This window comes from Palaemon carinicauda, chromosome 1 (assembly GCF_036898095.1).
Source record: "Palaemon carinicauda isolate YSFRI2023 chromosome 1, ASM3689809v2, whole genome shotgun sequence".
Taxonomy (NCBI): Eukaryota; Metazoa; Arthropoda; class Malacostraca; order Decapoda; family Palaemonidae; genus Palaemon; species Palaemon carinicauda.
The window spans coordinates 106,436,786-106,452,736 of NC_090725.1; the positions used below are offsets into that span (position 1 = coordinate 106,436,786).

General features: G+C 40.2%; 1 protein-coding gene across 4 annotated transcripts in view; it reads right to left on the minus strand.

Annotated features, from left to right (window-relative positions):
• Positions 1 to 15,951, minus strand: part of Aprt (adenine phosphoribosyltransferase) — a 161,056-nt gene that overhangs the window by 127,858 nt on the left and 17,247 nt on the right. Inside the window, exon 1 of one of the 4 annotated variants that reach the window (XM_068383845.1) lies at positions 10,053 to 10,195. The exons of 1 other annotated variant lie outside the window; for it this stretch is intronic. The gene's annotated coding sequence lies outside the window, so the exon portion shown is untranslated. Of the gene's footprint in view, positions 1 to 9,812; positions 9,944 to 10,052; positions 10,196 to 15,951 lie in introns of those variants that run through there. 2 more of the 4 variants (XM_068383856.1, XM_068383848.1) reach the window with 2 other exon arrangements.

Sequence of the window (15,951 nt, forward strand, 5' to 3'; positions counted from 1 at the left end):
CATTACATTTGTAGTACAGTAGTAGCCAACAGCAGCCTTACACCATTCTAATATGGTATGACTGCATCTGATTTGCGTTTCATGTCCGATTTAATTTTACTACGTACTGTATACAGTACTGAATTATCGTATGATCACATTCTCTTTTCGTGTTTTATTTCTTTCTGTGCTTAATTATATGTCATATGTAATGCAATGAACAATCAGTAAGAGCAGATATTACTAATTACAGTATTAATGGAACTACAGGTACAGTGAACCCTCGTTTATCGCGGTAGATAGGTTCCAGACGCGGGCGCGATAGGTGAAAATCCGCGAAGTAGTGACAGCATATTTACCTATTTATTTAACATGTATATTCGGACTTTTAAAACCTTCCCTTGTACGTAGTACTGTTAACAAACCACCCTTTAATGTACAGAACACTTAATGCATGTACTACAGCACCCTAAACTAAAACAGGCACAAATATTAAAGGCGATTTTATATCATGTGTTTCCTAAACACCTAAAAAGCACGATAAAAAATGGCAACCAATGTTTTGTTTACGTTCATCTCTGATCATAATGAAGAAACAAACTCATTTAGTGTACACATATATGTACGTATAGGTTAGTTTTTGCATCGATTATATTGATTATACAGTACTGTATGTTGATTTTTTTATTACCAATGTTTTAGTTTACGTATTTTTCTTAGGACTTCCAAATGAAATCTTTTTCTTTATGACGCCGCCTGAAACGACGGCGTGTACGCTCAGTAAACAACCACGCTCAGAACAAACAAGGCATTTAACGCGCATGATGATAGTGATAAATAATGATACAGTACATACAGTATTTACAGTAAAAGCATTTACAAAATATGTTACCTTACAAATATAAATTATACAGTACTTGTACGTAGCAAAGCAGGAAAACAATTTGAGAGAGAGAGAGAGAGAGAGAGAGAGAGAGAGAGAGAGAGAGAGAGAGAGAGAGAGAGAGAGAGAGAGAGAGAGATTGTTTTACGTACGTAAATGTAAATTTTAAACAAAAAAAATATGATAGGTTACAACATGTAGACTTTTAAAACCTTCCCTTTAACTTAATGCATACAGTACGTACATTACTAAACTATAAAACAGGTTAAAGTAAAAAATAAAGATTGTTACTGTACTCACCACGAAAGAAGTTCAAGAAAAACTTGAATGACGATGGCGATGAATTTGCTGCACAGTAGAAATGATGATGATGAAGCTGATGATGTGTTCTACTGTGCAGTCAATGATAGTATTTTACGTCTCTTCAGACGGAGGTGTCTTTTCCTGGGACACCTCTTCAACTTCTTCAATTTCTTCCGAAGGCGTACTAGCAGGAGGAACTGGCTCTTTTTTGCGAGGCTGGAAAAACATTGTGATCGGAAGTTGTTGCCGCTGCTTCTTTTTTCGATCCAAGAGCATCCTGTAGGGAGTCGTGATGTCATCAACCTTGTTGCAGAATTGCATCGAGCGAACCATATCCTCGTCCCACTCTTGTAACATTTCTTTCGCCTCCTTCATATGGTTGCAGAACTTGGCAAGCCGTTCTAATGTTAAGCCTGTTTCTTCGACATTTTCTTGGGTCTCTTCCTGGGTACCCTCACTCTCTTCCTCACTTGCCGATTTCGTCAGGTCTTTGAGGTCTGCGTCAGTTAGGGGCTGGGAATGGCAGTCCAACAACTCGTCGACGTCTTCAGTCGTCATGTCGCCAAACCCGTCACCCCCAATTATGGCAGCCAACTGCACAGATTTCCGTATTGCAGTGTTGGATTTCCGACGGAGTAAATCCCTTGTCGTCGTAAACAATATCGGGCCACAGCTTCTTCCAGCTCGCATTTACGGTTGCAGGTTTCATCTCTTGAAGTGCCTTTTGAATATTCTGCAGGCACGTGGCTATGGTGTACTGCCGCCAGTACGCCTTCAAGTTGAAGTCTTCATCCTCGTCATCTTGGGCAGCATCCACACACACAACGAGGTCCGTCAAGGTATTCTTCGTGTAGAGGGCCTTGAACGCCCTGATAACCCCCTGGTCCATTGGTTGAATTAATGACGTGGTGTTGGGTGGCAGGAACTCAACCTGAACGCCCTCACGCGACAGGTCAGTTGCGTGTCCACCAGCGTTATCCATAAGGAGAAGGATCTTGAATGGCAAGCCCTTCTCTAAGAGATATTCATGGACTTGCGGGATGAAACACTGGTGGAACCAGTTGGAGGTCAGCATCTTCGTAATCCATGCTTTTTGATTATGCATCCAGTACACGGGAAGGAGATTCTTATTTTTATTTTTCAAAGCGCGAGGATTTTTCGACTTATAAATAAGCCCCGGCTTTAACAAAAATCCAGCAGCATTGCCACACATCACGAGGGTAACGCGATCCTTGAATGCCTTAAAGCCAGAGGCTTTGGCTTCCTCTTTGAACAGGAAAGTTCGCGACGGCATTCTCTTCCAAAACAAGCCGGTTTCATCCATATTAAAGACTTGTTCCGGCTTGTATCCACCTTCAGCGATAATGTTCTTGAAAGTCTGGTTCACGTAAGTTTCAGCAGCGGCAGTGTCAGCGGAAGCAGACTCCCCATGCAGGGAAACGCTTTTCAGGGCGAAGCGTTTCTGAAACTTCGCGAACCATCCTTTGCTTGCGGAAAAACGTTTTTGAGGCTGGGAATCAGTGGATGTCCCTGGTTGAGGATCATCTGCATCATTATCATCTTCAGCATGGTTGCCGTCGTCCTCTTTAGGTTCCTTTGCAGCAAAATTCTCATATAAGCTCAAAGCCTTTGTTTGGATGGTGTTCGTATCCAACGCTATGTTCTTCTTCCGGCAGTCGGCAATCCACACAGCTAAAGCACCTTCCATGCGTACGATCGTTTTATTACGCGTTGTAACGACTCGCTTCGCTGATCTGCTAAAGGTGATTGCAGCAGTCTTTCTAATGTTCGCCTCGTCCTTCTTGATGTAGCGAACGGTGGATTCGTTGATGCCAAAATGGCGGCCGGCGGCCGCGTAACTTCTACCATCTTTTAACATGTCGAGAAGCGTAACCTTCTCAGCTATCGTCATCATCCTTCGGTGGCGTTTAGGCTCACTACCAGCCTTACTAGAAGCAGAACGCTTGGGAGGCATTGTAACAGAAAGTTCAACAAAAAGTTCAACTTAAAACAGTCGCACACAGCACAGATTAAACTTCACAAAGTTAAGAACGTCTACTCAGCAATACGCGGAAAGAGAAAGTGAACGATGCAGCCCCGCGAGAACTTTGATGCTGCGGGTAGAAGATGCGGGCAAAACACCAATCACAGGCTAGATAACAAAACTTGAGTTTTGATTCGTCATCTATCAGCGCTTGAACCAATCACAACCCGTCTTAGTACTATGGCGCGTTGGTTACTCATAGAAGATGCCCCCGCGCATACTGAACGTACGTAGATTAAGTACAATACCGTAATAATAATAAATAATGATAATAATACTGTACAGTAATAATAATAATAATAATGATTAATAATAATAACAATAATAATTTTATTAACAACAACAACAATAATAATAATAATAACAATAATAATAAAAATTTACGTACGCTATTTTACGCCTCTCTCTCTCTCTCTCTCTCTCTCTCTCTCTCGTACGCTTACAGTATTCGAAATGTGATTTTTGCAACAAAGAATATTATTGGATGCAGTACTGTACTACGTACGTATACATACAAAAGATTCATGGAAAAGAAGCACATCCATTACAGTACACACCATTCTAATATGGTATGACTGCATCTGATTTGCGTTTCATGTTCGATTTAATTTTACTACGTACTGAATTATCGTATGATCACATTCTCTTTTCGTGTTTTATTTCTTTCTGTGCTGAATTATATATCATATGTAATGCAATGAACAATCAGTAAGAGCAGATATTACTAATTACAGTATTAATGGAATTACAGGTAACAAAATATCGTATTTGGTTATCTTCAGATTTCGCGGTATTTTCGAATTTTCCGGAAAATCCGCGATATGTATATATATATGGGTTATGGGAAAACCCCGCGAAGTAGTGAATCCGCGATTGTCGAACCGCGAAGTAGCGAGGGTTCACTGTAACGAAATATCGTATTTGGGGTCTTCAGATATCGCAGTATTTTCGAAATTTCTGGAAAATTTGCGATATGTATATATATATGGGTTATGGAAAAAACCCGCGAAGTGGTGAATCCGCGATGGTCGAACCGCGAAGTAGCGAGGGTTCACTGTAGCCTCTAAACCCTGCTACTTGTTCCAATGTTGGTTTAGGTGGAACTGCAGAGGACGCAGGTTGAGTCTTCCCAGGGAAACAAACAGTTCTAATGATGAAAGGGTTCCTACGAGGCTCATCCAAACCCTTACTGAACACTTGCTCTTTTTCTGAAAGAGATGAATTTTTGAAAGAGCTTACTCCAATCTTGTGAGCGACGGAAAGGCCCGAAAAACTTGACTCTGTATCTACATCCCCAAATATAGAATCGTCTGGGATGGAGTCAGCTAAGACTTTTCTTTGTTCACCAAGAGACCAAGCTCCTTGGCTAAGTTCAATGTCCACCCGAGATCCTCCAGACAGCGGTGGAAGGACGACGCTCTGATCAACCAGTCGTCTAAATAAAGGGAGGCTCTGATCCCTGATGAATGTAGGAAGCTTGCTACATTTCTCATGAGCTTTGTAAAAACAAGAAAACAAGAGGAGCAGGGCTGAGGCCGAAGCACAGTGCTCGGAATTTGTAAACTACATTCCCGTGCATGAACCTTAGATATTTTTGGAAGGTTGGATGAATTGGGATATGGAAGTACGCATCCTGGAGGTCGAGGGAGACCATCCAGTCGCCTTCCCTTACTGCTGCTAGAACAGATTTTGTAGTTTCCATCGTGAACTTGGTCTTCACAATGAATAAGTTTAGAGCACTTACATCTAGCACTGGTCTCCAGCCACCCAAGTTCTTCGGAACCAGGAAGAGACGGTTGTAAAATCCTGGGGACTGAAGGTCCAAGACCTTCACCACTGCCCCCTTCTCTAATAAAAGAGACACCTGATGATGCAAGGCTTGCCTCTTTGCTTCCTCTCGATACCTGGGAGAGAGGTCTCTTGGAGTATTTACAAGAGGAGGTTTCCGTACAAATGGGATTTTGTAGCCCTCCTTTAATAAAAGTACAGACCATTGATCAACTCCCCTTCTCTCCCAAGCTTGCCAGAAAGTTGTCAGTCTGGCAACTACTGCTGTCTGAAGCCGTGGACAGTCAGACTCTGCCACGGGAGGACCTGGATCCTCTTTTCTTACCTCGCCTTCCGTCAGGTCGAGAGGTGCCTCTATTGGAGGCTCTGCCACGAAAGGAAGGAATAAATCTTGAGGCTGGTATATCAAACTTGGGTTTGACGCTGGTAAAGGAAGGGGGCAAAACTTTGCGTGCTGTTTTGGCCACTAGGTCATGCGTATCTTTCAGCGCCAGTGACGAAGCAATATCTTTGATAAGATCTTGTGGGAACAAAGTATTTGACAGAGGAGCAAACATCAACTCAGACTTCTGGCACGGGGTAATTCCTAAAGAAAGGAAAGAGCATAAAGATTCCCTTTTCTTTAAAACCCCCGCAGTGAAAACAGCAGCAAGCTCGTTGGAACCATCCCTAATGGCCTTGTCCATACACTACACGATTTGGATGCTAGTCTCAATGTCCGAGGGAGAAAACTTTTTGCTTAAAGCTCCTAAGGACCAATCCAAAAAATTAAAAACCTCGAAGGCACGAAATACTCCTTTCAAAAGATGATCCTGTTCTGAAGGGGTCCATAAAATCTTGGAGCGTCGCATGGCAAGACGACGGGGAGAGTCTACCAGGTTTGAGAAGTCTCCCTGGGCAGAGGCAGGTACTCCTAAGCCGAGAACTTCTCCCATGTCATACCATACGCTGTAACGTGACGCTAACTTAGAAGGAGGAAAAGCAAAGGCAGACTTTCCTAAGCTTCTTCTGGTTGCCAACCAATCTCCCAGTAAGCGCATGGCTCTCTTGGATGAGCGAGAGAGAGCTAATTTCGTAAACGAAGGTGTTGCAGCAGTCAAACCTAACGTAAACTCAGAAGGGGGCGAACGAGGAGCAGCAGAAACAAACTGAGTTGGAAAAACTTCTTTAAAAATAACCATGATTTTTCTAAAATCAAGAGATTGTTGGCCAATCTTAGGTCCTTCTTCCTCTGAAAGGATCCCTAAAGAAGCATTAGTAGCGAAGCGAGAGGATCATCGATTTCCTCTTCAGAGAAAACTTTGTCCGACAAAATTAAATCCTTACGAAAAGGAGAAATCTCCGAATGAAGCGAAGGTAAGGCTTGACATCCTACATCCATTGTAACTTGAGAAGTAGTTAAGGCAGGAGGGTCGACGTCACGTCGTGACTGCTGTGACTGCCGATCGACTACACGCCGTGACTGCAGTGACTGACGCTCGACGTCACGTCGTGACTGGGGTGACTGCCGCTCAACGTCACACGTAGAGACTGCTGTGACTGTCGCTCAACGTCACGTCGTGACTGCGGTGACTGTCGTTCGACATCATGTAGTGACTGCGGAGGATGACGTTCAAAGTCATAGCGAGACTGCCGTGACTGCAGTGCGAGATCGCGGTTAGATTGAACAGACTGACGTTCAATTTCACGTCTAGATAAACGCTCAGAATCTTGTTTAGCCGTAAAGCTTACACTGGGGTTAACATCGGATTGACGCACCACTTCACGTTTAGAAGGTTGAAGACCTGACACTCGTTTAGTAGGACCGTGGCGCACAGCAAGCAAAGGTTCCTGACGAACAGGAGCAGGACCATAGGCCTGCATAAGGGAGGACAATTTAGACTGCATGTCCTGCAAAACAATAAGCTTAGGATGTTACTCAAGCGGAACAGACCTAGATTTCGGTAATGTCTGTTCAAAAACGTCATCACTAACAACGAGAGACGCAGAATTAAGGTCACGTCTGGAACGACCAGAAAGCACAACGGGATCGTGACTCTTAGAAGGTGCCTCCGGGGCTACAAAAGAAGACGTTATATAAGGTCACTTAATCGGAGAACCTTCCTCTGAAGAAGGAATACATTCCGGGCTGCTGCAATGACTACAGCCAGGATGGATACTCTGTTCTGAACTAACTAACTTTCTTTTCAACGGTCTCGAAACCTGACGCCAGGATTTTTTCTTAGCAAAAGAATCATCAGAAGAGGAGGAGAACTTAGTCTCGCCTCTCTTATGGTAAGGACGTGCTTGAGGAGCAACAACTGTAACCTCTGAGGGAACGTCTGTACGTTGTTTAACGCCTATTGCTACCTTTGGTCTTGTGACATTCCTTCTCCCAGGGGATGGGGAGCTTGAAAGCGGTCTCGGACTGGGTGAGCAACAGGCACGAACAGACGAACCCTCCACACTAACACTGAACAAATTCCTACCACTTTTCACTTTATCACTTTCACTTTTTAAAATCTTGACATCAGACATAAGCTGATTTCTGTCTGAGGCCAGCGATTCGACCTTTTCACCCAAGGCATGAATTGCTTTTAACATATCCTTAAGAGAAGGTTCATTAGTGCATGTAGGGGGTTCTGAAACTACCACTACAGGGGGAGGAAAAGGTTCAGGGGCATGGGAAGAGGACAATTCAAGCGAACGAGAAGAACTATGCCTACGCCTATCTCTCTCGAGTTTTCGAGTGTATTTCTCATATTCCAAAAGTTCAAACTCCGACAAAACCACACACTCCTCACATCGATCCCCTAATTGGCAAGTTTTGCCTCTACAATTGACACAAATAGAGTGGGGATCGATGGAAGCATTTGGAAGGCGCTTGTTACAGTCTTTTGAACATTTACGATAAACCGGGGAGGGGTCAGTAGGAGAAGGGTCAGCCATTATGGAAAATTCAAAAACGAGATCCAAAAACAAGCAAAGTTCATCAACAGAAAATCAAAAAAGGGATTCAAGATAATTCAAAGAAATTCCAGCACAATGATAGCCAAAAAACCATTACAAGTACTTCACCAATTGCAGAAAACTTTTAGGTTAAGCGCGAGCAAGGCCCCAATGTTGACATTCCAATCGGCAGAGAAGAACTGAATGGTATCGGAATATATTTGGTATCCTGCCGACAGTTGGCGCTAGTGTACACCCTGCCAACCAGCATAGTGATCGCCCGCGAGTTTTGAATCTGCCGACTGTCGGAGACGTTATCTTCATATATATCCACCGGCTAAGTTAAATATTTAAAATTCTAAGGATACTCGCGCCAGGAGTTAGAATTCTTTAGACCTATGGTCAATTCTCTGGGAGTATCACTGTAGCCAAATATCCCTTAGAAAGCTGCCTAAAGGAACCTTCCATCAGGACGACATGGCCATCTCACCCAAAAATAGATTTTTCGCTTTGCTTCAAAATCCGTTATATAGAGCTTGCAAACAAAAGGGAGAGGAGAGGATGGATTGACGAGCTAGGAAAATTTGCAGGTATTGACTAGCATAGAAAGACTATAGACAGGTGGGAGTAGGGCATGTCTGAGGCCTTTGTCCTACAATGGACTAGCTGATAATGATTATACATATCTATCTATCTATCTATATATATACATATATATCATTGTAGGCTATTAATTTTCTGAATCACTGAAATTTACCATTAAGGTATAAAACATGATTGCTACCCACCAAAGAAAAGTTTCATTTTTTGAGACCACATATGCAAGTAATATTTTCTTATAACACTTATTTTCTTTTCCATTTCAAAGTCATTAAAATCTATTGTTAGTAAATATAAACTTATATAAATAGAATAATGGTAACATTTGCAAATATAACTAAATTGAAATGGGCTGTATTCATCTAGGCTGTATTTGTGGTAAAGGAGCCTTTGTATATCAGCGGTCAGTTTCTCCAGCGTGCATAAAAAACGGACACCAACTAACCTAAACTTCCCCCCTAACCTACAAGACATGTCCTTACCTAGTGCCGTATTCTTAGTCAGCCGTCATCATATATACAGGTGGCCGCTATCATATGTGGTAAAAAAGAAAAGATTGCGAATGCTCTATTAGCACTCGTTATAGGGTGTGTCCCCCATTCTACAAAGTAACAAAACTGGCCTATAATTTCCCTCTTACAAATATTCTGTATTATTGACATTTAAAAATGTGTAACCCAATTTTTCAAGTCTCAAAAAATCAAGTTTCCCCAAATTATGTCATCCATTTAATTCATACAGGTCTATAAAGGAGTTTCTTTTTTTTATAATAGGTTGTCCTAGTAATGGCAAGTTTAAAGGTCACTCATGAATGGCAGAGGCAAGGGACAGTGACACTGCCCTATCAAGCAGAACAATGCCCTAGAGACTTAACCATATTACGTATGATCAGCACCCAAGCTAGGACCAAGGAGGGCCAGACAATGGGTTCTGATGTCTCAGCAGATAGACCTATAGGTTCCCCCAAACACCGCCCCCCCAATCTTTAGTTCACAAGGAAAGTGAGGTCATAGCGACCAAATGAACTAACGAGTATGAGCGGGACTCAAACCCCAGTCTGGCAATCACCAGGTAAGGACACTACCATCAGGCCACCACAACCCTAAATATAATAAATGGCCACCTCAATAAAATAAGAAGACTTGTTATAATTGGCTGTCAAACTATTTAAAACTGAAATAAACGTCCAACTTGATAAAATAACAGTTTTATTATAGTTACGGACCTGGAAGTAATACAGTAAAACTTTACCGGGAAAACATGCCCACAGGTACAGAAAAATCTCACCTACAGAACTTAAAACAGGTACTTATTCATTTGATATCACTGGGAGAATAAGACTTTATGTCTCACCATAACTTATAATGTAACACAGAGTTGGACTTTTATAGTGTTTTATGGTTGTGACCAATTCGGCAGTACAAATCGAATCATGTTTTGAAATTAATAGACTTTTCGTCTCTATGGTTCCGAAAACATAGAAAAATCGTGTATGTAATAATAAACAAAAAACATACAAATTATTACCTATTTTAGCATAGGCAGGGGGAATTCCAATTTACACTTATATTGGTATTATTGTCTATATCAAACAAAAAGTTGAATGACCTTGGTTAATGAGTGGACTACTGAACTCGGTCACTCGGTGACTAGTATACTAAAAATAACTAGTGGACTTAGAAGACGCTAAGCTGGACTGGTCACGCCATCATGGACACCTACACAGCAGTACTTTAACAAATTAACAATTTCATTAAACAGATCTATTAAAAATGCAGCTTCCCCAAAGAAAATGTATTATTAGATAAATTTAATAATGCAATCATGATACTTTAAGGTCTGTTTTTCTGACCCTATACTGCAGGGATTACCCTACTCTTTAGAATCTCTACATTAACAATAATTAAACAGTTCTATTAAAAACGCAACTTTCTCCCCCGAAAAAATGTTTTATTAAATAAATTTAATAATGCAATCATGATGTTACTCTGCAGGAATTTTCTTAATTAATTTTATCGTATACATTCAAAGGCATTCAGCATTTCATAGCATGTATTGCTTTTTTTTTATTGTCAAATCCACATTATCGAAGCACTAGGTTCATGATATATCATACTGTATTAAAAATCAAGCTTGTTTTATATCCTGTGGGTATATAGCGTTTGAATATTTGTTTTTCATTGTATATAAAACAATGCCACAGTAAAAGCAAATATTGAAAAATTATAACCGAGTAACACGTATAACAGCAACAATAACTAATAGTAATACAATTATTTTATTAAATTGAAGCTTTTAATAAACTTAGGCTACAACTTTTTGCATGATGTCCATTCCAGCAATATTTCAATAAAGACAGATATTAGAATCAACATTGAATTTAAACTTGGCGCTGTATTTTCTACTAAAACTACCTGTTTGAACTAAAACCTTGTTTTATAGAAGGGCCGTTACAAAGGAGCGTTCTTATTACTACTGCTGTAGGTAAGAAGAAAGGGATTATTATTATTATTATTATTATTATTATTATTATTATTATTATTATTATTATTAATTGCTAAGCTACAACCCTAGCTGGAAAAGCACAATGCTATAAGCCCAACAGGGAAAAGAGCCCAGTGAGGAAAGGAAACAAGGAAAAATAAAATATTTTCAGAACAGTAACATCAAAATAAATATTTCCTATATAAACTATAAAAACTTTAACAAAACAAGAGGAAGAGAAATCAGATACAATAGTGTGCCCGAGTGTACCTTCAAGCAAGAGAACTCTAACAAACCCAAGATTCTAAGAATGAATTTAGAAATGACCCAGTCTTATATAAGAGAAATTGATAAGGCAATCCTTATAATGAAGGCAAGGTTAAACATGCTCATATTAAAAGGAAATTTCAGGTAAAAAATATACAGGTGATGTGTCTGATCTGTGCAAAGATAATACAAAACATTTATTTTAATGCCCAAAATTGGAAAAGAGACCAAGATATAAAAAAGGTATGTTGCAAAATCCTAGCAGGGAGCTTAGGGTATTCACAAATAGGGTCATAAATCTGAAAGATGAGTTTAAAATTACCAAATTTACCATAAGAAGTTGCTAAAAGTGAAGCTACAACCCTAGCTGGAAAAGCAGGATGCTATAAGCCCCGGGCCTCCAACAGGGAAAATAGCCCAGCGAGGAAAGGATACAAGGAAAAATAATATATTTCATGAACAGTAACATTAAAATATAAGTATAAACTATAAAACTTTAACAAAACAAGAGGAAGAGAAATAAGATAGAATAGTATGTCCGAGTGTACCCTCAAGCAAGAGAACTCTAACCCAAGACAGTGGAAGGCCATGGTACAGAGGCTATGGCATTACCCAAGAATAGAGAACAATGGTTCGATTTCGGAGTGTCCTAGGTTGTCCTACTCCTAGAAGAGCTGCTTACCATAGCTAAAGAGTCTCTTCTACCCTTACCATGAGGAAAGTGGCCACTGAACAACTACATTGCATTAGTTAACCGCTTGGGTGAAGAAGAAATGTTTGGCAATCTCATTGTTGTCAGATGTATGAGGACAGAGGAGAATGTGTAAAGAATAGGCCAGACTATTCGGTGTATGTGTAGGCAAAGGGAGAATGAACCGTAAGCAGAGAAAAAGATACAATGTAGTACTGTCTGCCCAGTCAAAGAACCCCATAACTCTAAACCGGTTGCGCCCACAATAATATTGTTGTGTAAACACAATGGAAATGTTACGAAGAAGAGTCACAAGGAACCAGGAACGAATAAACATCACCTTCTAACGCTTACTGCAGTAGTAAAACAATTCAAATTCGATGATTGATAAATGAGAAATATTTCGTTCAAGATGAAACTTTAGATTTTTCTTGTTCTCTAAGTGTTACTATAATGTGGATTTGACAATAAACACCAGCTATGCAGTGAAATATGCGAAATGCATAAGAATGTACATGATAAACTGATTTTTTAGGTTCTATAGAGAGCAGGCTTCCTATACGATAGTAGGTTGGCATGGTTACCAGCCACCCGTTGAGATACCACCATTAGAGAGTTATTTAGTCCTTAGACTGGCCAGACAGTGCTACATTGTATTCCTCTCTCTCGTTACAGATCATTGTTCCTTTGCCTACACATACATTGAATATTCTGGCCTATTCATTCCACATTCTTCTCTGTCCTCATGCATCTGACAACAATGTAATTGTTCAGTGGCTACTTGCCTCTTGGTGAGGGTAGAAATGGTAGCAATGGTAAGCAGCTCTTGTGGGAGAAGGGCAATCCAAAATCAAGACATTGTTCTTTAGTCTTAGGTAGTGTCATAGCCTCTGTACCATGTTCTTCCACTGTCTTGGGTTAGAGTTCTCCTGCATTAGGGTACACTTGGGAACACTATTCTATCTTATCTCTCTTCCTCTTTTTTATTTATAGTTTATATATGAAAGTTCTATTTCAATGTTTTAACTGTTCTTAAAATATCTTATTTTAATTGTTCACAACTTCTCTTATAGTTAATTCATTTCCTAATTTCCTTTCCTCACTGGGCTATTTTTTCCCGTTGGAGCCCTTGAACTTATAGCATCCTGCTTTTCTAAACAGGGTTGTAGCTTAGATAATAACAATAATAATACTAGTAACAATAATAATAATAGTAATAATAATAATAATAATAAAAACACCAACAACAACAACAATAATAATAATAATAATAATACCAGGAAATCAGCCCTTATAGTAAAATAAGTAGCTAGATATTTGGGGGCCTAAGTCCCCTTACCCTGGTGAGAGGCGAGTGAAGCATGATTAGCTGGAAGGGAGGGGCCACTAATGAAAAAAAATAATCACTTTAAGTAGTTTTATTGAGGTTGGTTTTGTGGATACTTTGAAAATGAAATTGTAACTTTAAACGCATACATACTTGAATACTTTTATTTCATGACCCTGCTTTGGGGGCCCTCTCTCTCTCTCTCTCTCTCTCTCTCTCTCTCTCTCTCTCTCTCTCTCTCTCTCTCTCTCTCTCTCTCTCTCTCTCTCTCTCTCTCTCTCTCTCTTAGAGGCCTGGGGCATATTAAAAAAGGGTCCCCTACGGTCTCCATTATCTACGCCAATGCTTAAGGACTTCTAGTTATATATAGCTTTGGGATGATTACTAAAGGTTTAGATAAATATCAGCAAATCAAGGGATTCATACAGTAAAAGGAACTAAAATATTTGTACATACTTTTCTCAAACTATTTTATCCCAAAGATTTTTTCAGGTAAAGGAATTATAAATCTCACATGGTTTCGTTGTGAACAGACGTCTATGAGTGTCTTACATTTTTATGTGTGTTGCTGAAATAAACAATTCCTCTTATGACATTCTAGGGCAAGACCTGCAGGTAAATTTTAGTACACCTTAACCCATACAGTACTGCTCCTCCCACACGCTTTTGGATTATGGCCTTTACTTTTAACTTTGTTCAGTACTTTCAACTAGGGTGTACTACCCCGTGCTAAGTGTAGTTGCCCTGTGGTAGGGGTGTAAGAATACTACCACCGTACGTCCTGCGTGTCATAGAAAGAAACTAAAAGGGCAGCGGCTGCCTTGCAGTCTTGCCTTATAGCAAAGGGCTAAGCCCACTGCCAATAACTGAGGAAACTGCTCCCTTGCAGTTGAACTAATTAGTCAAAGATTAGGCCTCCCGCCAATAACTGAAGTTAACGATTGCAAGTGCAGGCAATCGTAAAAACCCTATACCAAATCATGTACCATACCTAATGCTATTAGAAGACATATCAGGCAACCGACTCCTTAATGTAAGGATAACGGTGGGAAAGAAGAAAATCCCGTGCTAGGTGTTGGGCCTGAACACTAAGGTGATATTAGTAATGACAAAACACTTGACAAATCTCCATCAACATTAAACTTTGTAGCAGATACGTTAATGAATTGTTCCAATTAGTTTTACATATTCTCCTCTTTCCTCATACACCTGACAACACTAAGATAACCGAAAAATTCTTCTTTACTCAAGGGGTTAACTACTGCACTGTAAGTGTTTAGTGGCTACTTTTCATTTGGTAATGGTAGAAGAGACTATAAATATGGTAAACTGCTCTTCTGGCGAAGGCCACTCCAAAATCAAACCATTGTTCTCTAGTCTTGGGTAGTGTAATAGCCTCTGTACCATGGTCTTCCACTGTCTTGGGTTAGAGTTCTCTTGCTTGAGGGTACAATCAGGCACACTATTCTATTTAATTTCTTTTCCTCTTGTTTTGTTAAAGTTTTCATAGTTTATATAGGAAATATTTATTTTAATGTTACTCTTCTTAAAATATTTTATTTTTCCTTCTTTCCTTTCCTTACTGGGCTATTTTCCCTGTTGGGGCCCCTGGGCTTATAGCATTTTGCTTTTCCAGCTAGGGTTGTAGCTTAGCAAATAATAATAATAATAATAGCACAGTTAGTATTGATAGTAATAATCAATGAAGGACTACCTTCAATACAATTAGTCAGTTGATGCAGTCAAATTCCTTCTTGTAATCACAAAAGTCAGAGAGGAATTCTTAAATCTAATGCAGGCTACCACTACACAATTTTCTTACTACAAATAGTTGGTCGGTGCAACTCCTACCTCTTCTAAAGCTCGCTTGTCATCAACAAGAATTTGACCATTTATTTTCTCCAGCTTACTGAGAGTGTGCATTCTGAGTACTTCTGTGGCAATTAGCAGAAGTTCATTTAACGGATTTTGAGCGAAGTGAAAAATCTATTTTTGGGTGAGGTAGCCATGTCGTCCTGATGGAAGTTCCTTCGAAGGTAGCTTCCTAGGTAAATTTTGACCTACAGTGATATATCCCAGAGAATTTACCAAAGGTATCCAGAGTTCTAACTCCTGGAGCGAATATCCCTTGAAATTTTACGAAGGGATATCGTGTAAAATCAGAGGACGTATTCTTGACACGTCTCATGGCTATCTACGCCCCCAATAGAGCTTTCACTTTGAGGGGAAAGAGAGGCAAGAATAAGGAGAGTCGTTCCAGAGACATCGCTCTCGACGATCCCTACTGGTCTGCAAATAGTGCACCTATCCGCCACCGCGAGGCGCCACTGTCATTCTTTGCAGCTTTGTAGGTGTTGGAGATACAGTACTATAGGGAGGGATTCATTATCCTTTTGTCCCAAAGGAGGGTGGGTCCATCAGGACGACATGGCTACCTCACCCAAAAATAGATTTTTTGCTTCGCTCAAAATCCGTTTTTTGGGCTCAGGCCATGTCGTCGTGATGGAAGTGTACCAGAGCATTAATGTATCTGTGGATTTCCAATAGTGCCGTTCATCTCTAGCTAAATCTTTCCTCTTCGGTCTTTAGACCTAGAGACACTTGATGTTACCGTTATACATCAATCAGCTGATCATGAAATATGTCAGTGCTTCCTG